This window comes from Suncus etruscus, chromosome 16 (genome assembly GCF_024139225.1).
Source record: "Suncus etruscus isolate mSunEtr1 chromosome 16, mSunEtr1.pri.cur, whole genome shotgun sequence".
Classification (NCBI taxonomy): domain Eukaryota; kingdom Metazoa; phylum Chordata; class Mammalia; order Eulipotyphla; family Soricidae; genus Suncus; species Suncus etruscus.
Window position 1 is genome coordinate 81,084,086 of NC_064863.1, and position 24,081 is coordinate 81,108,166.

Genomic DNA, 24,081 nt, shown 5'->3' on the forward strand with positions numbered 1-24,081 from the left:
TATGGCATCATGGGTCCATTCTCATGCTCTTTCCTATATTGTAGGTGACTTGTTTGAAGTGAGGAGAAAAACGGTATTAACCTTTACTGGGGATCCTGTTGCTTCCCTCTCCACCTACATTCACTCAGGAAAGTTCCTGGGGTGTTTAGAACTGAGGAACTTCTGCCAAGAAGCACCTGTTTTGTGAAGACCTTATGTTTAACTGTCTCCACATGGCAGTCATCAAACTCCACTTGAGTTTCAGTTCAGATAGCAGATGTGGAGAATTCTGTCTGCCACCCAATATCCAGGGCCCTGCAGCTCAGACTGGACTAAAGAATTCTGATTTGCAGGAAAACAAAACTCAGTCCTCAACTTGCCAAGGTTCTTTACAGGGTTATAATAACTTTTCCTGGAAAAAAATTTCAAGAGGTTAGGGATACTGAAGAAAAGAGCTTAATTTTATTATGTTTAGAAAAGAAAGAATGAGCAATGTATTGAAGAGATGATGCAGGTTTCTCTAGAAGAGAGAGTACCTTTGCACACTACTTTAATTGCATCTTGTGTTTCCTTTTTCATTGTTATTTTCCATTTTATTTTACATTTGGGGATATTTTTTTAAGAGGGGTGGTCACACCCAGCAGCGCTCAGGACTTACTCATGGCTCTAAGCTCAGAAATCACTCGTGGCTGACTCGGGGGACCATATGGGATGCCAGGATTCTAACCACCGTCCTTCTGCATGCAAGGCAAACACTTACTTCCATGCTATCTCTCTGGCCCAGATGTGGGGGCTTTTTACTGTTTGAAATTTTATTTATAGTAATTTATACTGTAATTACAATAGTGTTAAAGTTTACAGTTTTTATGTAAATTTCTTGTTATGCTTTCATCAAATTACTCATGATTCTTTCTCTCACCATTTATCATCATAAATATAAATTTCATAGCTTATTTTTTACACTCCTTATTATAAAATGTAGCTTTCCCCCCTATACATTGTGATTACTGGAAATTAGTAATGGAATTAAACAGTTTGTGTCCACATGTAAACTTTCAACATAAAGATAATCTTTTCTGAATATACTTTTCTGAAAATTTCTTATGTAATTCACTTCAGACATTCATTTACTTCCAAAATGGTATTTTACAATTACAAACATAAAAAAGTTTGCTTTTCTGGTTATTTTAAGATGCTGTTATAGATGGCATATACCATATTTTCCGGCATATAAGACGACTTTTGAAACAAAAAAAAGTCAACCGAAAATCGGGAGTCGTCTTATACACCGAGTATATCCCGAAAAATGTTTCAATATGCCGCTAAACGAAAATTGTTTGAATATTGCCACAAAACATATTTTCCAACTCGATCTTGCACCAATCACTGCAAGGCTGCTCGGACCGCCTCTCTAACTCAGTCAATCCAAGCTGGCTTTTGATGCATGCAAATTAGACAATGTTCTGGACCCGAATCTACACTGTCAAAAGCCTGCTCAGATTGGCCAGAGTCAGAGAGGACGTCTATGACAGTAGAACCTTTGAACCTTTGCTTGTTGTGATTGGCTCGCTGTGGAAGATACAGTTGCAGTACAGGAACAGAAAAATTCTGTCTTATACAGAAAATATAGGCCTAAACCTATGTTTTAACTGTAAAATTAGGGGTCGTCTTATATGCTGGAAAATATGGTATATTCTTATATCACTATTTAAACTTGCATTTAAAATCTCACATCTAATAAGACTTGGCATTTTATTCTTTTTGTGTCTGCTTTTTGTTTGGTGACTACACCTGTATGTGTGATTACTTACTCTTGACTCTGTGCTTAGGGACTGCTCCGATCATTCTTAAGTGAACATATACTATTAAGTATCATATCTGAGAAAGTTTTATGCAAGATAAGTGTCTAACTTGCTTACTATCACTCTGTCTCTGACTCTTATATGGTCTTTTTTGTTTTACTTCCCCTAACGGGAGCTAAAGCCCTTACTTATTTTGACTCTTGAAAATGATAAAAGCTAAGATTTTTTTAAAGATTTATTAAAAATAACTTCATAGGATGAAACAATAATAAACTCTTCTCATTGCTTATTGTTTTCCATTTATGTTGTCCAACTTGACTAGATATAGTTATATCTTATTCATATTTCTATTGACTGCAATTCTTCTATCTAACATTTTGAAATGTGTATGAATACATAAGTAAAATGTTTTTAATCAGCTTAATAAATTCTTAAATTACTTTTCATGTATTTAGCATTTCAGAATTTTGCACTTTAAGAGGAATGGAAAAGAAAAATAAATTTCATTAGAAATGACACTGCTGGGGCAGGTGAGGTGGTGCTAGAGGTAAGGTGTCTGCCTTGCAAGCACTAACCAATGAAGGACCGTGGTTCGATCCCCTGGCGTCCCATATGGTCCTCCCCAAGCCAGGGATAATTTCTGAGAGCCTAGCCAAAAAAAAAAAAAGGACACTGCTTTTTCAGAATGGTCAGCTAAATTTTGTACATTGAGATTTACAAGTGTTCAATTAAGCTACTTTTTCTTTTACTTTGAAGTGTAGAGAAATTTGAAATGATCAAAATTGTAAATAGGAATGTGGCGCTTTTCATAGTTTGAACATAGTGAAAATATAAATATACCTCTCTAAAACAGCTTTGCAATTGTAAAATTATTTTTGAATTTTAATTATTTAAATTATTTCTTTATTCAAGCACCCTGGTTACAAACATGTTTGTAGTTGGATTTATCAAATTTATTATAAATTAAAATTATTATAAATATAAAATTTATTATAAAATGTATAGCCCCATTTACCAGTGCAACCTTTCAATCACATTTTCCCTCATTTCCCTTCTCCCACACCTCCTGCCTATCTTTAGGGCAGGCACTCTATCTCTCTCACTGTTATTGTCATGGTAGTTGCTAGTGTAGTTGTTTCTCTAACTGCAATCACCACTCTTTGTCAAGGTAGTTAGTATAGTTATTCTCTAACTCCACTCACCACTCTTTATATCATGGGTTGGTTTTTCCTGGCCCTTATCTCTTTTGTCTCGGTACTCTTACCATACTGTTTTCTTTTTTTTTATTTTTCTTAAATCCTGCAGATGAGAAAGAGTGTTTTATTTCTATTTTTTTCTTTGACTTAAAATTTTGTCTCAGAAAATATTTCTTAGTCATATAAAATAGAAGAATAATGAACCATCTCTATCCCATTAAAATAATACTATATAAAATCACATGAAATTGAACATAAAATGGCATGTTAACAGAAAATATGCAAGCCCCCAACAGTAACATTATCTGTAAACTGCATTTCAAAATGTAGATAGGTTTTCCAGGGAGCGGAGTGGTGGCACAAGCAGTAGGACATTTGTCTTGCATGCGCTAACCTAGGACGGACCTCAGTTCTCTCCGCTGATGTTCTACATGGTCCCCCAAGCCCGGCGCGATTTCTAAGCACAAGCCTGGGGTAACCCCTGAGTGTCACCGGGTGAGGCCCCAAAACCAAAATAAATAATGTAGATAGGTTTTTCTAAGTGGAAAATTGGAAAATTAATAAAAAATGATGCAGTCAATAATATGTAGCATTTCCTGGAGTAAGACCACATGTGCTCTAAACAACCCTTAAAAAAGAAAATAACCACTCATTTATCATCTTTTAATGAGTAAGGGTATTAAAACTTGAGTAGAGCAACAATCATTTTATTTTGTTTCTATGTCACTTTGTTTTAGAATAAAAACATAGGATTGTCATTGAAGAAAACAGCTTCTTGTGAGAGGTAAAAATGAATTGGTATACTACCTAAAGTAGTAATTTATGTTTGCAAAGTTGAGTGGTATAGAAATATATGATGGATATTTCTGAATGTGTTACTTATAATACAGTGCTATTGATATTTTATTTTTATAATTAGAAACTATTATTTATAGCTTCTACTCAAAATAATCCTATGTATAATGTAAATGTTCTATGGAAGATGTGCTCCTTTCAATTTTAAACTTTCAATCACATATTTTGAGAGAGCTTTCAGATTATTCTTGGGCCTAAAAGAGTATATAAATTAAGGATACTGCTTTTTCAATCTCAAGACCTCATATTATATGCTAAGAACTGCTAGCACTGACCCCTAACTCTGAGACAGGATTTGGTCCTAGGCACTGCCTCATGAAGCCTATACCATCTCTTTCTTAAAAAATATTGAACATAATGCTGTATAGATTTATGTTCTGAAGCCAATTACATCTCAACATACAGTCCCAAATTGCTTTGCATATCTTTTTTACTTTATTATAAAAATGGTCACACTTCAATAATTTTAGCAAATTAAATCCACTGTAGCTATGAGTATATAATTTTTCAATGTCTTGATATGCAGTCCTATGAATATGAGTCAGTAGATATTCTTATTTTTTAATTCTCTATTAAGTCCAGAGGATTTAACAATTTTATACACAAGAGTACACATACAGGCAGACAAACTTATCTCCAGCCAGCCACTAATAAGACAGTAATAGTGAATATGTCTTGGATTTTGTCCAATGAGACATTAGGGCCTGTCCTCACAGAGAAATTGAGAAGACATTTATATTTGGATATGTTGAAATTTTTATATCATTTAATACTACATTAATAACAAAATATGACTGTTTACTTACTATATAGTAAAGTATAGTAATCCACTACAGATTCTAGTATTCTGGTTTTCTAATAATCATTTTATATCTTACAACCATTTCATCATATGTACTGTGCCATGATTGTTTTGTAACATTCATGCTAGTTATTTGTTAAACATAAAACAATATGGTACATTTTATAAGACATTATAAAAGAAGAAATAAATCATTTCGGTTTATTTAAAAATCCATGAGGTTAAGTGAGATCTATAGTATTGTTAATACTTTAGGAAAACACAATACTATACAGTTTTTATTTTTTCCCAACCTGGCACAAATACAAGCATTATAACCTCTGTTTTTTTTTTGGGGGGGGGGACCACACTCAGTGCTCCTAGATCTGCATTGGGGACTCAGTTAACCTGGGTCAACCATTTGCAAGCCAAGTGCCCTATTATACTATTGTTCCAGATCTACATAATTTCTATGTTTTAGCTCAGGAAACTGCCAAAGTTCACACAACTAGCTATAGTAAAACTAAATGAATGGCTTTGTGAATAAATATAACACCTTATAGTAAAGCCAGAAAGATAGTGAAACAGGCTGAGTGTAGGCAAGAGGTCTGGGTTACTATTCCCTGCATAACTTACCATGATCCTCTGAGTCAAGGTACGGTCTCAAAGCACATCTGTGATCACTGTTCAAAATAACATTGGTTGTCTTTTTCTTCTGACACAGTCTATTATCCTTTAGTAGGATAAATATCATTTTTTGTACAGAGCTCTAAGTTCCACAACAATGATGTAGTGCAGCAAACATAAACTTTAGGCTCCAGATATAGTGAATAATTTGCTTGCAATCCATGCAATCTGGGCAAAGCTAGGTTTCTGTCATCACATATCTATACCTGGAGCACCAATAGTATTTATTCTGAGTAAAGATCCATAAGCAAGTTCTGCGAACAGGTGTGTCCCTTTAATAAATAAAGTACAATATTTAATAACTAACAAAATATGTTTATTTTATGCTCAAATTAGACTATAATTGGATTTCTAATAGAATTTTATGTTTATCCTCAACAAATTTATTATTTTTATATCTATAAATATTTGTACTTTTGATTATCTTGAGTAATTCTTGGGAACAATTCAAGCAATGCCTTAAGTTTACAGAATACTTGAAGCTCTGTCCATGTTGACTGAATCAGTGAAAGTATTAACTTGAAAATTAAAAAAAATGCATTGGCAGGGGCTGGAGTGGTGGCACAAGTGGAAAGGCATTTGCCTTGCATGTCTAACCTTGGATGCACCGTGGTTCAATCCCCCAGCATCCATATGTTCCTCCAAGCCAGGAATGATCTCTGTGCAAGTAGCCATTAGCAACCCCTGAACATCACCAGGTATTGGCCAAAAAGAAAAAAAATGTATTGGCACCCAAAAGTAATACATTTTCTAATGTTGTTAATGCATAGAAATATTTTTGCACACAAGATGAAATCAAAATTGAACACATAGTGTCAGTATGAATGGATGTTAGTATTTTTTGGCTTTAGTTGTAAATATGTTGAAATTAACTAGTAATTTAGTAGTTACAACGAGGACATTTTTATATAAATTACATTATTTGAAGAACATGTATCATACAGTTGGCATAACTGGTCATAATACATTTGTTTCTAGGTAAGTTGCAGCAAAATATTTTTAAAAATTGAGAAAGGAGAAGAAAGGAAAAGAAGAAAAAATGCAGCAAAAATATTGTGAAAATAATTGTATCTTGCAATGATGTCATTAAGTCATTTTCAGAAGGGTTAGTAAGCACTTGTTGTTAATCATTCTGTTATTTCTTTTGTTTCTGAACATTGGGTGGTTTGAGATACAAATCAGCCTCTTAATTGGTGTGTTCCTGCAGGGATGACAATATTTAAAAAATTAGGCTTGTCATATGCCTACAAATGGCTTAGAAATTCCAAACACTATTGCTGATACTGTGGCTTTTGTGTTTTGGGCTGTTATGGCTTCCTAAAATATAGGAAGCCAAGGAAGGGTGTCTATATTCAATTAAAAATGTGATGTTAGGCTAGATACAGAGGAGACCACATATCCTAGCTACCCTGGGGGTGAGGGAAGAGGATATGGGTGGAAGGACAAAAATGGAGGTGTAGGGAGGACAACTTGGTGATGGGAATCCCCCCTGATTTTATGTAAATATGTACCTAAAATATCATTGTCAACAATATGTAAGCCACTATGATCAAAATAAAAAAAATGTGATGTTAACCCAAAGACCTGGAGTTTTGGCCAGAATAGCATTGCTGCAGAAAACCATAGAGTGGTGAAGCGGGGCCATTGTGGAATTGAAAGTTGTGGGTGATAGGTGCAGCTGGCATGATTGTGGCAGGGCGGGAACTAACTGAATCTCTCCTCCTGAGATTACCAATTTCAGTTACATGACCAGATTATTTTGAATGTTTAGTATCTTTTCTTAACATTGTGGTTAGTTTCTTTAATCAGAAAAATATGAAAACCAGGTTTATCATGTATTAAAATTTAGGGTAGAAGCCTGAAGTAGTTTATAAATGAATATGTGAAGTTCTCAAGGGAGTTTCTCAAAAGAAAATAAGTCTTTTGTGAACATTTAAAACTATCTCCATTTTTCTAATGGGTCCAATCTCTGTTGGTGAGGATGTGCTATAAAGGGACTCTCATCTACTGCTGCCGGGAATGCTGCCTGGTTCTAACCCCTAGTATGAAGGGTTCTTAGTAAATTCAGAATTGAGCTGCCATTTGATCCAGCAATTGCAGTCCTGGGTAGCTACCCCCAAGATGGAAGAATATTCATCACAAAGTATGTTTGCACTCAGCACAAAAGCCAAGAACTGGAACCAACCTCGATGCCCAACAATAGATGAATGGATCATAAAGATGTGGCATATATACACAATAGAATACTACATAGTAGTTAGAAATGATGGAAACATGGATTTTGCAGCAACGTGGATGGATCTCCAAAATATTATGTTAAACAAAGTAAGCCAGAAGATGAAGATAAATATAGAATAATAGCACTTACTTGAGGTATTCAGAACATATACCACATTTATATATAGTAATTCATGAACAAAGACAAGGATCAAAATGGTAAAATCTCCAAACACCTTAGGTACCACCATATATCATAGTAAAGTGTTCAAATAAAGTGGAAGGGTGGCAACACAAAGACATGAATACCCATTATAACCTAAAGAATCCAGCAACATGGAATCAACAGTTTTTGAGTGAACAGATATGCAATCAACCTCTAACTACAAAGGTTTATAATAATGTCCTAATAATGTCCACAGAACCAGGTGCAGAATATGATTGGAAGCCTGGTCTCCCGCTGCAGTGATTACTAACAATACTCTTTAATGCCTTAATTTTACCAAGTATAAAATAACACCAGCTTCTTTGTCCACAGGGGGCCTTGGAAACAAAGGGTGGACATCTTAATTTTAAACCTTGGCAGTCAATCATATGAGATACAATATACAGTATCCATTATGTCAATCTCTTGATAAAATACTCCAATTAACCCAATTCCTTTTGGTTATGTCTTCAGTTAGGACCCAAAACATATGATCATTTAGACCACTGGAACTGTCAATGGCACACGACAAACCTATGTTACAGGTCCCACTCATCAATTATTTTTGGCAAATCACTACGTCCTTTTTATTTTATTTTTTCTCTTTCTTTCATTTCTCTCTCTTCTCTCTACTTCTTTTTCCCTCTGTCCTTTACTCTTCTTTATCAATTCAATTCATTTTACTTATTCTTTTCTCTTCCCTCTGATCTTTTGTTTTTCCCCTCTTTTCTCTCCTAAGCCATATCTTAAATAATTATTCATCTTTTCTTAACTCAATCATATCTTAGGAGGTCAGAACCAGCCTATGAGGATCAGGCCTCCAACAACATCCCAAGAATAGAACACTAATGTCTGTCTTTATGTGGGCATGAGTTTGTAGACAGTGGACTTCTCTCTGATTGCCAAACCTAAATTGTAAACAAGCCATTCCTAAATTGTATATAGCCTCTCATATATTACCACCTTCAAAAATCCTTCTAGCCTCTCATCCTCCAATCCTGATCCATATCCTTCCTTATTTAACCCTCTTTACCCCCAGTTTTAAACTCAGTAGGTACCGGGACCAGCCTCCTGCTCCAATAAACCACCACCAAGCTCCCAAACTGAAAGGACACTCTTCCAGTCCCACGTCACATGCCTTGACAAAAAAGTATATTCAATACACTTACTGCTTCATGCTTCATGGCCCTTCATCTTACCCTCCTAATCATGGACTGTTGCATGCCACTGAGTCGAAGGACACTTACCTCAGGGTTACAAATAATTTTGTAAACTCAACAAGACACGATGTGTGATGAAAAAATGACCTGGACTCCACCCACCACAAGAATATCTCAAAAGACTCAATGGGGAGCCTATATTTCCTTTATGTGTTTAATACCTCTATAATTATAGCTCCTAGTCTGTTTATTCCCAAAAGTCAGCCTCATAAAGAGCATTTTTCTTTAATGCCTTTTAAAATGTATTTTTATTTCTTCTATTATTTATCTATTTATAGATACAGATGTAATTTTTTTCTTCTCTCTTTCTCTCTCCAACCCCACCTGTTTTGGTTCACTTGGTAAGAAAACCTACAAGAAAAGTCTTGCCTGGGATAAAAGCTTGGGTCAAAGCCAGGGCAGAGAGAGAGTGTAGACAATCATTCTTCTCTCTAAATCCACCAGCAATATAATATGTCACCATACAATTTTGCATAGACACTCTAAATAAATAGAAATATTATGCACAAAAATAAACTTTTATCTATTAGGGATAAGAAACCATACTTTTTTTAAAATACAGGGTTGCCTCCCACTATAAGCATATGCCATGTAGACCTAATTTAGACTCCAAGTGATTGGACAGCAACAGTTAACCCAGAACCCCAAATCCCAAACTTGGAACCAACACAGGTCCCAGCAACAGCATCAGGAACAAAACTCCTCCGGGGGAAACTCTGACTGCCATCTTGACACCAACTTGCACCAGTTTTAACATGACATACTGACATGAGGAAACAGCAACAACTTCAGATAAGAGAGGACTGTCCCATCTCAGCACCTAACGGTATGATGCAACAAGGGGACATGTCATCCTTTTCCCTAAGCAAATCCAAAATTGCTATCTACAGAAGACTGACTTTGACAAATACTGTCTGGACAGAACCTATCAAGGGACCAATGAAGAACTTCCTAGCCTTGGCCTCGGACTAGGATTTGTACAGAAAGCAATATCCCTAATTCTAGAAGTCTATTTTGAAAAATGCGCCTGAGCAGAACTTTTGGAACTATGCTGAAAAACTATACCCCAGGCTCTGTCCTAGGTTCTGAACCACTAATTACAGAAGACTGATTACAACAGTGATGGAACAGAAATTCTAGAACCATAAATAAAAACTCTCTTCTAGCCTTTGCCCTATGACCTACACAAATAACAAGCTACAGAGGTGGGATGACACTACCCACATCTGAGTGGAAAGTTTTCTGGCACCATAAAAGACCTTGGAGTGTGTAAATGAGTGAGTATGAAGCCTGTAGTTGTTACCATGGCAGTGTGCTTTAAGAGCAGAAAAACCCTGTATCTCTTATCTCTTAGGTCAGGGAATTTCCGATATAATTTCCTCAATATAGTCTATGCCTATGCAAAAAAAGAAAAGAAAAAGAAAAGAAACACAACCCTTTTTTAGTGATTAGTATTCTTTTTGTAAATTAATATCTTTATTTAAACACGTTGATTACAAATATGATTGTGATTGAGTTTCAGTCATTTAAGGAACACCCCACTTCACTAGTGCAACATTCCCACCACTAATGTCCCAAATTTTCCTCCTCATCATCACCATCCCCCTACCTGCACTCTATAAATGTTTTCTACTCCCTCATTCATTTGCATTGTTATGATAGTTGTCAGTGTAGTTATTACTTTAACTGCACTCATCAATATTTGTGATGAGCTTCATGTCATTAGCTGGACCGTCCAGCCCTCTTGTCTTTTGTCTCTGAGAATTATTGCAAGAATGTCTTTCAATTTTTTTAAAAAACCATAGATCAGTGAGACTATTCTGCATCTATCTCTCTCCCTCTGACTTATTTCACTCAGCATAATTTATTCCATGCACACCCATGTTGATAAAAATATCATGACTTCATATCTATTGATGGCTGCATAATATTCCACTGTGTATATGTACCACTGTGTCTTTAGCCATTCATCTGTTGAAGGGCATCTTGGTTATTTCCAGAGTCTGGCGATTGTAAATAGTGCTGCAATTAATATAGGTATAAGGAAGGGATTTTTGTATTGTATTTTTGTGTTCCTACGGTATATCTCTAGGAGTGGTATAGCTGAATCATATGGGAGATCAATTTCCAGGTTTTGGAGGAATCTTTGTATTGCTTATGGACTCATCCCCACCAGCAGAGTATGAATTCCTTTATCTCCACATCCCTGCCAGCACTGCTTGTTCTCATTCTTTGTGATGTGTGCAAATCTCTGTGGTGTGAAATGGTCCCTCATAGTTGTTTTGATTTCCATCTCCCTGATGATTAGTGATTTTAAGCATTGTTTTCATGTGCCTTTTGGCCATTTGTATTTCTTTTTTGTCAAAGTGTCCGATTGTTTTCCCCATTTTTTGATGGGATTCTATGTTTTATTTTCCTTTTAAAGTTCTGTCAGTACCTTGTATATTTTAGATATTAGCCCGTTATCTGATAGGTATTAGATGAATAGTTTCTCCCACTCAGTGGGTGGCTCTTGTATCCTGGGCACTGTTTCCTTTGGGGTGCAGAAGCTTCTCAGCTTAATATATTCCCATCTGTTTACCTCTGCTTCCACTTGTTACAAGAGTGCAGTTTTCTCCTTGAAAATGCCTTTATTCTCAATGCCATAGAATGTTTTACCTACCTATTGCTCAATAAACAACAACACAACCCTTTTCTTTAAATAAGTTGCTTGTCTGGGTTTATTTTTTCTTTTTTTCTGTAGATGATGGTTTGGCTTTGGTGTTGTTATTTGTTTATTTATTTTGTAATTGTGTTGAAGCTTCCTTATTGTTTCTGTTTCTGCTTTGTTTTGTTTTACTATCTTTTTTTTTTATCTTTTTCCCTTCCTTTTTTTAAGTGGATATTTATAACATCTAGATGGATTTCTTTTAGTTTTTCCCTTTTTGTTTGCTTTTTCTTTCCCCTGATGGTACCAAAACCAGACAGTCGAATGTTCATTTGGTAAAAATAAAGACTGATCAGATACAAATATTAAATCCAAAGTCAAAAACAACAGCATAGATATCCAATCTACAACAAGCTGTACAAGTGGGTACATTTGCACTAGCATTATGGGGGGGTCCATGTTGTGAACAGGGGTGGATGGAGGACAACATTGGTGGTGGGAATGCCCCTCACTCATTGTCATTTAGTGCCTCAAATATGACTGTGAAAGAATTGTAATTAATTTTGACCACAATAAAAATTTAAAAAACTATCTTCATTTTTCATAAATTTTATTTTTTATAATTTTAAGACATAACTGTTGTTTCAAGAATTGTTATATTTTCATCCAATGATGTATGAATCCTTAATCATAATTTTGCTGATTATTGTACTTAATAAAATAAAAATTTATGTATTTTAATTTCTTTACATTCCAGAGGATTTTATTTACTGCTATGTCATACAGCTTGTGCTGTAGAAGTATAGTTATGTATATGTCCACAGGGCCATCTACTTGGTTTTCTGTGTAGTTGCACCAAAATATTTGTATATTCAAATATCTAATATTTATCATAAAACTGTTTTTCTTCATGGTGTTGTCAAGTGAATTATATTGCTTTTATTTTTCATTTGTATTTGTAATTATATTATCTGTGATCTTCATCTATATGTGTACGTGTGTGTTTCGGAACACCTGGTACCCCTAGCTAATTCTTAGCTTTGTGTTCAGAGGTAACTTCTGGTAGTACTCAGGGAACCAGAGACAGTGTGAGATGAAATCATGATCAGCTGTATGTTGTCTATTGCTATCCTGCACCATCACTTCAGTCTATAAATATATAAGGTATCACTGATGTGATTGCATTTCTTGAATTATAAAGGGAAAACTTAATTGAAAAATATAAAATGTCATGACCAAGGTCAAAACTTTCATAGTTATTCAGTTTTTTTATTAATTTCTCTCTTTTATGAGTTAGTTTCAGTAACTTTGCATATGCATACATAATTCTAACTTTTAATAACTTATACATATCTTTTTCAAGATGTTTCCTTATAAAACCCTGCATAACTATATTGGAATAAAGCAATACTGTTTTATTTAATGCATTCTATATTTTCAATTATACTTGTCATTTTTACAATTTTACAATCAGTTTATTTTACAATCATTTTACAATCCATGTAAATGTAAGTATTAAACTAAATATATATACATTAAAATACTTCTATTTTTTTCTGCAACTGATGGAGTCCATTTATTTATTCTTTCTTTATTTTTTCCTGTGTCATCTTTTAATCTCACTTGTCAAATTGAAAAACTAAGTCATGATGATGTTATATTTTGACTTTTAATGTATGTTTTGGAATGTCAGGAATATTTCCTGAATTTAATATTCAAATTCTGCTGTTACTTTTATGCATTTGATAAGCCACTAGCTTTTATTTGAGATGGCTGGCTTTTGAAGCTATCTCAATACTAGTCACTTGCTTTACTACTTCAAGTGATTCGACTACTGCATATTAAACTGGCTTTATTGCTTCAAATTCTACCTCTGTGGTCAAACTAAAAAATGAATAAAAAAAGTTATTTTAAGCTGCTATGTCAGCTAAACCAAGTGTGAGGTAGATTCATACAGCGAGGAAATGAGGCTATAGCTAGAACTTCTGCATTGCACATTAAAAAAAAATTGCTTTGTATTTTAGGTCCCAATGGATAGCTGCCTCTGTATATCATAGTGAGGCTATGCTAAGCAAGAAAATTCTTCTCATTCTTACTTCACTTACTCAAGGTCACTTTTAAGAGGAGCAGAAAATTAGCATAGTGCTTTAAAATACATATTTCAGTGAATTTAGTTTAAATTTAAAACCTCAGGTTTATTTTTTAAGCTAACTCCTAGATGATGTCGTGTGAATATCAATCGAATATTTACTTATATTGAGTTCTTAAACTTTAAAATTGTTGCTGTGAAGCAGATGAGTTTAAGGTCTAGAATTTAAAAAGCTTAACAGAAGTATAATAAATAACATAGAGTACTTATTGAAATTCGTTACAGGGAGGTCTTCCCAACATTGCACAATAGGTTCCAGGATTCTCATGTGAGATTTTTGCTAACTGCCCTTTAGGTTTAGAACAGAATACTGAGGACTAGTTACATCTCTAATCTCTGAAAAGCCAGGAATCCCTGAACCACCCTGGCAGTATAGGAGGCCTGCAGGGTTATAGCCCCTTGATGTTGGGATACTTAAAATGAACCTGGCATATGCCATTAATATGTCTTATTGCAAAATTACTGGACCCTGAAATATTTTTCGTGGTTGAAATGGAATCTGTTGCCCTATTTTCATATAATCATTTTTGTAAGATTCAATTAAATATCTTTATGATTTATATCCATGTAAATGTAAATATTAAACTAAAGATATATAAATGAAAACTCTTCTATTTTTTCCTCCAATTGATGGAGTCTATTTCTTTATTCTTTTTTTGTTTTATTTTTTTCTGTGTGAGATTCTTTGGAATATGGTCAGAGTATTTTGTATGAATACACTTCTGTCTTTTATATACATTTATAAAGTATGTATTTAATTTATATCTTTCTGAACTTATGTATAGCTATAAAACAGCTATTAAATTTCCTCTTTTAAAGTATTCATCAACTTGAGAACTCTCAGAGTATTGTGTATTTGCTAAAATTAAATCTGAATATCTAAATTGGAACTGTTCAAGAATCTATTTTTAAATTTGTTAAAATTGATTTTTATATTTAATTTTTTCTAATACCATTTCACTGTAGAAATATCACAAAAATGGTTTTCCATTATCTATAGTTTATTTATTTTGGTTTATTTATTTGATTTATTTTGGAGCCACACCAGGCAGCACTCAGAGGTTATTTCTGGCTCTGCACTCAGAAATTACTCAAGCCAGGCTCAGAGGACCAATTAGGATACTTCGATTTGACCAATGTTCATCCTGGGATGGCCAGGTTTAAAGCAAACATCCCACTGCTGTGCTATCTGCCTGTTCCTCCATTATGAAAAATTTTAAATTACTGCTCCTTGACATGATGTAATTATTATTTTTAGGTTCAAATATGCTAAGAACCAAGCTCTGAATCATAAACTTCTTTTCCATTTAAATGTCTGTTCTTATACTGGTAGTTATTAAATTGATTTTAACTTATTGATGTGACTATATGTTCACTTATTAAGAATATATCTTTCTTCTTAATTCACTCAAATATGTAAATAAAAGTGCACTAGGTAATTTTTTAAAATTTTATTGAGACCAATGTGAATAACAAGTCTATTACAATTATATTAAAGGTACATGGTGCCAGTGAATTAGAGAAATTCTCACCTCTAGTGTCAACCTCCCTTTGCCCCTGTTCCCAGCATACTTCCCTTATCTCCACCCATAACCCCATGGACTGCTAGTACAATAGGTCCCCTTTAGGTATAGCTTGTTATAGTTTGAGTCTCTTGATTCTATTGTCATTGACTTTGCGTTGGGTATTTAGGTCTGATCATTTTGTATTTCCACTCAATGGACTGTTTGTGCCTGGTACCTACTATCCACTTTTTCCATCCTTAAAGCATACTGTCATGTGTTCGACTACAGACTCTGACCATGTTCTTTGTTAAACTCCGAGGTCTATTTATGTTGCCAGAGAACTTTCTGCTCAGTTGTGGGTTGTCAAAGTCAGTCTTCTGTAATTAGAGATATTGGTTTTTGCACAGGCTTAGGATGAAGTTTAGGATAGAGTCTTTCTTTATTGTTCCAGAAGTTGTGCTCAGTCACAGTTGTTGCAGTCAGTATTCTACTAGTATTTAGTGATTTTTATTTTTGAACAGATCAAAGGATGGAGTGTCTTCTAAATTTATCTCACCATTAGATGCTTAGGTGGGGCAACCTGCCTTTAGATCAAGTTGTTGCTTTTTCCTTATCGTCAGGATGTTGTATGAACATATCCTGGCACAAGTTGGTGCCAGAGCTGTATTAGAGACTCCCCCAGGGGGAGTTTGATTTCTAGTGCTGTTGTGTGTTCGCTTTAAGGTTGGAATCTGGAGTTGAATGGTCAATGTCTGATCATGGGAAATCTAAGTCAAGTTCCTATGACAAATGTTCAGGGTGAGAGATGTCCCTGTATTATAAACTTTTTTGGGTTCTTATCTCTAGTAATTAAAAGCTTGTTTCTGTACATAAGACTTCCCCATTTTAGTGTTCCTAAGAAAAAAGGAACAATGCCATATTATTCTGTTGGTGCATTAGGTAATATTCTTAAGTAATTAATAGGAAACATTTTTAAGAAACAAGGGAAACTGACATGAAAAACAGAGAAAGGATAGTGCTTATTCTATGAATTTGACCTTTAGTTGGCCTTTATTATTATTCATTTATTATTATTTATTATCATATTTTTTATAATTACAATATATGTTATGACAAAATTTTGTAGCTTTATGAGAAACATGATTATTAATACATGTAGGGGATTTATTGATGATAAAACATTAAATAGTAATCTCAGTAAAAGTACTACAAGTTGGTATAGCTCAGAATTTTCAAACAAGAAAGAAAGCAGCAATAACATGTTTTATTGTTTCTCTTTAATTTCTAATAATATCTATATTTAAACACTTGTAATTACAAACATGACTGTATTTGGGTTTCAGTTATAAAAAGTACACCACTTTCACCAGTAAAACATTCCTACCACTGATGCCCCTGATCTCTCTCCTTCCCCCTCACCTATATTTGAGACAGTTATTCTACTTTTCTCACTAATTAACATTGTCATGGTAGTTGTGAGTATAGTTATTTTTATAACTTCACTCACCACTCTTTGTGGTGAGCTTCATATTTTGAGCTGCTCCTTCCGACCCTGATCTCTGGGAATTATTTCATGTCTTTCTTTTATTTTTCTTAAAACCCATTGATGAGTGAGGCAATTCTGTGTCTATCTATCTCCCTCTGACTTATTTAAACCCAGCATAATAGATTCTATGTACATTCATGTATAGGGAAATTTTATACTTTATCTCTCTAGACGGCTGCATAATATTTCATTGTGTGTATGTACCAGAGTTTCTTTAGCTGGTTTAAGGGCATCTTGGTAGTTTCCAGAGTCTGTGAGGAAAGGATCTTTGTATTGCATTTTGGAGTTCCTGGGCATATCCCTAGAAGTGGTATACATGGATCAAGTGGGAACTTAATTTCCATTTTTTGAATAATCTTTGTATTGTTTTCCATAAGGGCTAGACTAGACAGCATTCCCACCAGCAGTGAATGAGTTTCTTTCTTCCCACATCCCCACCACACTGATTGTTCTTGTTCTTTGTGATGTGTTCCAGTCTCTATGGTGTGAGATTTTACCACATTGTTGTTTTGATTTGCATCTCCCTGATAATTAGTGATGTGGAGTATTTTTTTCATGTGCCTTTTGGCCATTTGTATTTCTTTTTTGTCAAAGTGTCTGTCCGTTTGTTCTCCCCATTTTTGATTGGATTAGATGATTTTTTCTTGTTCAGTTCTGTCATTACCTTGTATATCTTAGTATTAGCCCCTTTTCTGGCGGGTATTTGGGGTGAATAGCTTCTCCCATTCTGTGAGTGGCTTTTGTATCCTAGGCATTATTTCCTTTGCTGTTCAATAGCTTCTCAGCTTAATATATTCTCATCTGTGTATTTCTGCTTTGACTTGTTTAGAGAGTGCTGTTTCTTCCTTGAAGATGAAATGATTTTAGTTTCAATGTCATGGAGTGTTTTACTTACATTTTGTTCTATAAACCTTAGGGTTGAGGTCTGATATCAGGGTCTTTAGTCCATTGCATTTGACCTTTGTGCAGGGTGTTAGATGAAGATCTGAGTTTTTTTTTTTTTTTTTTTGCAAGTGGCTGACCAGTTTTCCCAACACAACTTGTTGAAGAGTCTATCCTCCATTTTTCATTTATTATCCCTTTATCAAAGATCAATTGACTGTATATCTGGGGAGCATTATCTGAATATTTAGTCCATTCCACTGATCTGTCGGTCTGTAGCTGTTTTAATGGTATAGCTTTGTAATACAGTTTAAATATGGGAAAAGTGATGCCTCCCATACTTTTTCCCCTAATGATTCCTCTAGCTATTCGTGGGTATTTATTTTTCCAGATGCATTTCAGAAGTGTGTGATCCACTTTTTTGAAGAATGTCATGGGTATCCTCAGAGGGATTGCATTAAATCTGTACAATGCTTTGCGTAGTATTTTAATTAATTTTAATTATGTTAATCCTGCCAATCCATGAATAGGATATGTGTCTCCATTTCTTTATGTTCTCTTGACCTTTCCTTGTGTCATTTGTTGAAGCAGGGTTTATAGTTTTCTTTATATAAGTCCTTCACATCTTTAGTTAAGTTGACTACAAGATATTTGAGTTTGTGGGTCACTAATATGAATGGGATAGTTGTTTTGATGTCCATTTTCTCTATCATTATTGGTGAATAAGAAGGCAACTGACTTTTGAGTGTTAATTTTGTAGCATGCAACTTTGCATGTGAAGCTATTGTTTATAGAATCATTTTGGTAGAATCTTTAGGACTTTTTAAATATAGAATCATGGCATCTGTAAATAGTGAGAGCTTGACTTCTTTATTTTCTATCTGGATGCCCTTGATATCTTTTCTTGCCTGATTGCTATTACAAGAACTTCTAGAACTTTTTGAAAGCAAGAAAATTATAAAGTAATGTTTTAGGATATGTATTATTAATTTTGCTGATTCTATTTTTGAATGAAACTAATTTACTAATAATTTTAATTTGTAATAATAAAGCAAGGGGTTAAATTTTTATATTTTCAGGAATTTTCATTAAGTGATATTTACTTAATTTTGGAAAAAAATAAAGAGATGCTGATGTCTTTTTAAATCGTAGTGTATTATGAATCTAAATTTGGCCCACTTTCATTCCTTTGTACCCAATATGCTACTTTTAGACTGACAGAAGTGACTGATCCCTGGGCAGAGATCTAGCACTAAGAAATGTGGGTAAATTACCCCCTAAAATAAATAAATACAGAAACATATTATTGTTTATTTTTAGTGGAGAGAATTGAGGCTCAAAATTGCTCATATCACCAATATATTAAGCGCTATGTTAGAAGGCAAGATTTTTCTGCAACCCCATGTAAAAAATTTTTCTTAAATTTTTTTTCCAAGTTATCTCACATAAATTACATTTCCTGGTATGAATTTCTTGCAATAATTTTTTACTTTATACTCTTAAGCATTATGTGTACTGTATGATTGTCTAGTGACAGAAAATTTAATACAATTGAATTAGAAAAAAAACTAGGATCTATTCAAATGTAAGGAATATACAAATGGTTTTAGAGACCATTGAAAGAGACTAAAATGAAATCTAAAATTTAAAATTTTATTTTTTTCTGAATTTTATTTCAGGATAACTATGATTCACAATTTAGACTATACATAAGTCATACAAACATACTTTTATACACATACAGATGTTACTCTATAAAAGAATGCCACTATTTTTTAATCTGGCAGTCATGCCTGTACTAAACATTGGTTTTAATGTCTTACCTATACCCAAATGACACAGTAGACATTATAATGCATTAAATAAATTTATACACTTTGAAGTATATGCTATTCTATTGCTCTTTTGCTTTTGTTTGTTTGTTTGTTTGTTCTGGGGCCACATCCAGTGAGGCTCAAGGGTTACTCCTGGCTCTTGTGGGACCATATGGGACACCAGGGATCAAACTGTGTTCCGGCCGTATGCAAGGCAAATGCCATATTACTATGCTATCACTCTCGCCTGACTTTTGCTTTTTTTAAGGTCAAACTCATTAACAACATACTTATTATAAAAATAACTTTAAAATAAAAATAAACTGTGAATAATTATTTGCTAATTGAACTTCTATGATTTAAATTTTAAAGTCAAATAGCTTATATTTTAGATGTATTTCCAGAACAAGATACTAATATAGTTTGCCTTGCAAGCAGACGATCCAGGACCAAAGGTGGTTGGTTCGAATCCCGGTGTCCCATATGGTCCCCCGTGCCTGCCAAGAGCTATTTCTGAGCAGACAGCCAGGAGTAACCCCTGAGCACTGCCAGGTGTGGCCCAAAAAACAAAAAAAAAAGATACTAATATACATATACATGCAATATTTTATATATTATATATTATTTTATATATTATACACATAGAATGGGTTTTATCAAACAAAAGCATGTAAATGCAAAACATATAAACCTGTTTCATTTCAGTACGTTGTGATCAAGACAGAATATTTCCCAAAATGTGAAGTTTAATTAAATTTATATGTAAACACATAAATTATATTGTGTCTAGATTTTGTATTTGGGATAACAAATGTGTGATGGGTAGAACAATTCTCATTTACACAAGAAATAACTTCCTAACATACTTGTAGTTTATGTCTTGAAAACTGTCAAGTCTGATTCTTTTCACGACCTGAACCACAGATGTTCATTAGGCACCCAGGATTGAATGTTTACAAATGTTTTCAGTTATATTTGAATGACTCTAGTGATGAAACATATTTGCTTTTGAGACTTGAATACAATCTGACTTTACTATGACTATCCATGTATATCATTTGTTTATAATTGTTTATTTTAAAAATATATTGGTCAATTTAAAATAGAATTTTTATTTTCTATTAGTAAAGCCATTGTAATCCACCAAGTCCTTCATAGTTGTACTTCAAACATACAGTGAACAGGACCTATACTACCACCAGTGTCAACCTCTCTTCATCAATTCCCAAAGTGCATCCTATAACAGCAACCTTCATCCTTTGACCTCCCAATATAATAGGCCCATTTTAGTTTAGATTGTTTTAATTTGGGTCCATTGATTGTATTGTTGTTTACTTTGAGATATTTTATTCTGTCATTCTTTATCTCCACCAATGGACCTGAGACCACTTGACACCTGGTCTCCATTCTTTCTCCCCACTTCTTAATTTTATAGAAAAATGCATGTGATAAAACGAAGTAATTAATTTCCCAAAGTTCTATGCAATATAGATGGGAACTCTTATCTGAAAGATAAAAAAAAGAGGTTCCAGTTTATTTATCTATTTGCACAGGCAATAGAGGAAAATAGTAAGAAAAACTTTTGGCCTGAAAACAGAATCCACTACTCACGAAGCACCCTGCCATATGACCAACTACAGGCTCCAGGCATGCTAAATTGCCTAACACCAAAGTCTTTCTTTAGGATCCTCAAAAAAGTTTTAATCAATGACAGTTGTCACAGTCAGGTCCTCTGTAATTAGAGGTCTTGGTTTTTGCACCAATCTGGGTATTACGTAGTGTCCTCTGGTTTCATTTCATCATTAGGTGGTGAAACAGGGAAACCCGCCCTGAAAGCAAGATTTCCTGTTTCCAAACTCTCAGAATGTCCTATGAACCAACCCTGGAGCTAGTCAGTGCATTGGCAGCTTTATGGTCTTCCCCTATAGAAGTTTGATTTCTGGTGTTGGTGCAAGAAACTTCATTAGTTACAAAGATGATATCCAAGGTTCGAGGCTGAACAGCCAATGTCTAATTGACTGAAGTCTAAGTTAAGTTACTATGACAAACTTTCAGGGTTGAAGTCCCCCCTGCAGTAAAAAACTTAAAAGGCATTTCTATCCCTAATAAAAATTTCTTTCTATACGTAAGATTTTTCTTTTTGAGGTGCACAAATTAATTTTTTGGTTTTGTTATTATTGTTGTTTGTTGTTTCCTTCTCCCCAGTTTTTTTTTCTTTTTTGTGCTTTGTTTTGTTTCTATTTCAGAACCATGATTATTGCATGGTTGTTGTCTTTATTGCTGGGGTGCTTTTCGAGTTTTATTTTTTTATTTTTTTATATGGTTGTTGTTTTTTATTTTCATTTTCCCTTTCTTTTTGTAAATTGATATTTATAGCCTCTAGAAGGACTCCTCCCATTTTTTGGTTTTTTTATTTTTGCTCCATTTTATTTTATTTTTTCCTTTATTTCAAACAGAACCACCTAACTCAAACCATCTTGTTCCACCTCACAAATTGAGGGGAAAATAATAGAGGTTACCAAGACCAAACAGTCGTATGAACATTAAATAGAAATAAAAAAATGATCAGATTTGAACACCAAATCCAAAGTCAACAACAACAGAATAGAGAACCAATCTACAACATGCTAGTCACAGAGGGGACCACTTATACTAGCAGCCCCGGGGGGGGGGGGGGGAAGGAGGGGGATATGGGATGCATGCTGGGAACAGAGTGGAGGGAGGACAACATTGGTGGTGGGAATGCCCTGATTCAATGTCACTATATACCTAAACTATTACTGTGAAAGATTTGTAATCTACTTTGGTCAAAATAAAAATTAAAAAAGTAAGAAATTGGAGGTGGCCTTCAGATAGTACTACTGGAATGACCATATCTCTTCCAGTAGATTTCCCATCATAATTCGTGCTTCAGTACAACAAATTTGCCAGTGCTCTCTTTTGGCTCAGTATTTGGAAGTGGACATTGAAGAGAATGCCTTGCTCTGTGGAGATTTTCTGAGTGTTTATAATGAAAATGAGGTCAGATCACATCAAGGCTTGTGTTCTGCAGGTTTCTGGTCCCAGGATAGGTCATCAAATCAGGGTTAATAGATTCAGAGTTTATGATTGGGAAACCATCCACAATATGGGGAACAAGGAACAAGGATAAAAGTAGGAATCTGTTTTCTCCTTTTCCTTTCCAAGACCCTTTGGATCTAGCTGGTTCTGCTCTGCTGTACAAGATGGAAGCACTTTATAGGGTGACAGAAAGAAAATGATGGTAGAATTAGAGCTATCAGTTATTCCATGTGGACATGGCAAAGATATTCAAGAATTTTTTTTTAAATATGGAACGTTTCACGAATTTCCGTGTCATTCTTGCACAGGGGCCATGCTAATCTCTGTATCGTTCCAATTTTAGTATATGTCCTGCCGAAGTGAGCACATGATACTCAAAAAATTAAAAAAAAATAAAATAGACTGTATTTTTCACTTTAAATAAATTTCTAGGGCAATACTATGATGGGTAAGGCATTTACCTTGGATGAAGATCAACCATGTTTGATCTTTAGAAGTCCACATGGTCCCCTGAACACTTGAACAGAGTCAGGCTAATCCAGGAGCACTTCCAGATGTGGATCATTTTAAAATGTAAATAAGCTTCTAGATAGTTCAATGTCCCAGTAGGAAGTGGGAAAAGGTTTTTTGGTTTTTGTTTTGTTTTGTTTGTTTCTGGTCTTACTATTCCTGCTTTTTGGGGACCAAAATGCAACTGTGTGGAAAGCTTACCCTTGTACTCCGGTATCACTGTATTGAGGTATCACTCTTGGTGAGGCTCAAACGATATGTGCTGCTCAGGATTGAATCCTCATCAGTCCTGTATAAAGGACATGCCCTGCCTGCTATACTACCTCTCCGGCATTGGTTTCGTTTTTAATTTGGGAGCAACACGTGGTAGTACACAGGGTCCACATCTATGCCAGGATTCAAATCAAGTGTCATGACTGCAGCCTCATGATAAGCAAGTGCCTTAACTTTTGCACTATCATCCAATCCTGGAAAAAGTCTTTTAAGCCATTGATTTTAGAAAAAGCCAGCATAAAACTCTAACAAAATTCACCAATTATCAAAGATGTGTATCAAAAGCACTGTGCTCTGGCCCCTCACTTATTTAATATTTAATGAAGGTAAAATTATGCACTGTCCATCAGTGATCAATAGTCCATCAGTAATAGTATGGGACTGGAAGAAAGAATATAAATGTGAGTTGTGTGGGAGAATGGTAATTTTCTCTCATAAAAGTGGTGAAGCTTACATAATTAGATGTGTTTATCTAAACTCTGACCTGTACGATTAAATTTGGTTAATTTTATTGTGTATAAATGATAACTTAATAAAGCTGTAGATAGAAAACGTAAAAAATAGATTTCCCTTTTTAATATGTCTATGCAAAAGAGAACATTGCCACAGGATATTACTGGTGCATATGGGGTTATCCAAGGGCAGAGAAACCCCATATCTCTTAGACCAAGTGAATTCCTTTTCAAATGACCCCAATATTTACTGTGTCAGGGCAGGAGGGAAAAAAAAGCACAAAACATTGTTTATTTTTAT

The 24,081-nt window shown here is 34.4% G+C and overlaps 1 protein-coding gene and 1 non-coding gene across 2 annotated transcripts in view; one reads left to right on the top strand and one right to left on the bottom strand.

The window, feature by feature from the left end:
* GRID2 (glutamate ionotropic receptor delta type subunit 2) overlaps window positions 1-24,081 on the top strand; it is a 1,564,419-nt gene that overhangs the window by 245,525 nt on the left and 1,294,813 nt on the right. The window lies entirely within an intron of this gene.
* On the bottom strand, window positions 22,809-22,912 carry LOC126033124 (U6 spliceosomal RNA). The gene has a single exon (XR_007504278.1). It is a non-coding gene; the product is annotated as a U6 spliceosomal RNA (small nuclear RNA).